The 2,352-nt window shown below is 35.0% G+C and overlaps 1 gene segment (V, D, J or C); it reads right to left on the reverse strand.

The window, feature by feature from the left end:
• LOC306890354 (Ig lambda chain C region-like) lies at positions 1-1,244 on the reverse strand. The segment is given in 2 exons: positions 1,198-1,244; positions 1-440 (listed from the first exon to the last, which is right to left on the reverse strand).
• Positions 1,245-2,352: the final 1,108 nt, after the last annotated feature.

A 2,352-nucleotide genomic window follows, 5' to 3' on the forward strand; every position in this document is an offset into this window, starting at 1 on the left:
AATGAATGTAGAAACACATGTGAGACACGAGTGAGACTCAGATGAGAACAGAAGTCAGAGAGAGAGAGAGAGAGAGAGAGAGAGAGAGAGAGAGAGAGAGAGAGAGAGAGAGAGAGTCTAGTATGAACACTGATCTTGTCTCTTGAGTTCTCTAGTGACTGTTTGACTGTTATCTTTGTGTTTGGCCTCACAGCTCACTGAGACCCCTGAGCTCCACTCCTGCTCAGAGAGAGTCAGACTGCTGCTCCAGCTGTACAGACCGTTCTTCTCCAGGAGCCCAACACTGCTGTCCTGAGATCTGCTGCTCCCGTCCACCTTCCACATCACACTCCAGTCTGAGGGGAAACCCTTGTTGAGCAAACACATCAGTGTTGCTGTTTTCTTTGTGGAAATCTCTTCACTGGAGGGCGGCAGGACGCTCACTGTAGGACGAGTGAAGCCTGACAAACACACAATAGTCACAAACTCACACAAGAAACAAACAACTTCACTCTTTACATGATAAACATAAAGGATCAGAATGATAAATAAGTTCACGATAAAGTCTTCTGTAAATTTGATCTTTCGTTCATGTTGATCTGAATGTTTATACAGAATTGACCATTAATTTAACCACTATTACAATCAAATTGAATCTGATGTTAAATCATATATACTAAACATAACATACCTAAAAAAATCATAACTACAAATAATTGGTTATCAAATGTATAACTTACTATATATCAAATATAATATATAAACACCCAGTTCAAGTTTTATACACTTTATTGCAGAATAAACTAATTTTTTGGTCAATATAAATAATAACAGAATGTTCGTATCCAAACAGGTCTCATCCCCCAATACTGCTACAGTAGAAAAAATAATTACTATTGGAGTCAATAGGGATGAAATCGGTTTGGTTACTGACATTCTTCCGAATACATTCATTTGTGTTTAGCAGAACAAATACATTTCTACAGGTTTGGAACAATCTGAGAGTAAATGATCAGAGAAGTTATATTTTTGGGTCAACAATCCTTTTATATCAAGCGTTTATCTTTCAAATGTTGAACGTTTACTAGTACACAACGTTTTTTATTAAAACACATGAATATATAAAAACGGTAATTTCATTTTATATTCAATAGTTGATCTTTATATTTAAATGCAGAAATCTGTGTATTAATATTATTATTGAATGTTTTTACTTACTGCCAACATCCAGTCTGGTGCCGCTGCCGAAAGTGAACCACAGTGATACAAACTAATAGAGCGACTGTACAAAAACCTCTGAACGCTTCAGTAACTATAAACACATCACAAACACATCTTTACACTTTATCACACATTCACACATCATACACATTACATTTCATTTCACTTTGTTTATTTATACATTTTTGGGTGAACAATCCCTTTAACTATTACACAAACTAATTTCCAAGTTTGACTGATTTTTAACCCTTAAAATTGACTCATATTCTTAATCCTGAAAGTGTGAACAATTTATTAATATTCAAAGATGAAAACAACCAAAGAATTACACAGCAACTTGTCAGTGTTTCATAAAGCTGCTGTCCTGTGTATCTCCATATTCTGTGTTTATTATTTTACACAAACATTATACACAAAATAATGAATAACTATTCACCATTACAAATCATAACACACTTGTTCAATAATCACTACACATAATCTAAGAAAACAAAATACAACCAACTTCAAGAAATGAAATTTAAATGATAAAACAGTGTTTGTGTGTGTTGATGTAAATGTAGAGATTGAGTTTGCATTGTGATCACGTGCTTCAGTGTCTGAGAGTGTTTATAGTGCTGTGAGTTTAACACTTCATGACTGACAACACAACACAACACAATCTTCATCATCACACAAACCAACAAGAACAACAATGACGTTCAGCATCATCTTCATCTGGACACTCACAGTGTTTATTACAGGTGAGACATGAAGACTTAATCTGACTTGTTTTTATTTCTGTGCTTGTTTTAGTATGTGATGTTAATACAGTTTAATACAAAAATTTTATATATTTTGTGTTTTCAGAATCCAGAGGAATTACTCTGACTCAACCGAGAGTGAAAAGTGTTCAACAGGGACAAACAGCTACAATAGAGTGTCATATAGATGTAGGAATATATGGCGATTACTTAGCCTGGTATCAGCAGAAACCTGGAGAAGCTCCTAAACTCCTCATATATGACATCAAAAGCCTCTATTCTGGAGTATCATCTAGATTCAGTGGCAGTGGGACAGTAAATACTGGAAAAGATTTCACTCTGAGCATCAGTGGAGTTCAGACTGAAGATGCAGGAGATTATTACTGTCAGAGTTTTCACAGTGGTAATG

This window comes from Barbatula barbatula (assembly GCF_947034865.1).
Source record: "Barbatula barbatula genome assembly, chromosome: 25".
NCBI classification, from domain to species: domain Eukaryota; kingdom Metazoa; phylum Chordata; class Actinopteri; order Cypriniformes; family Nemacheilidae; genus Barbatula; species Barbatula barbatula.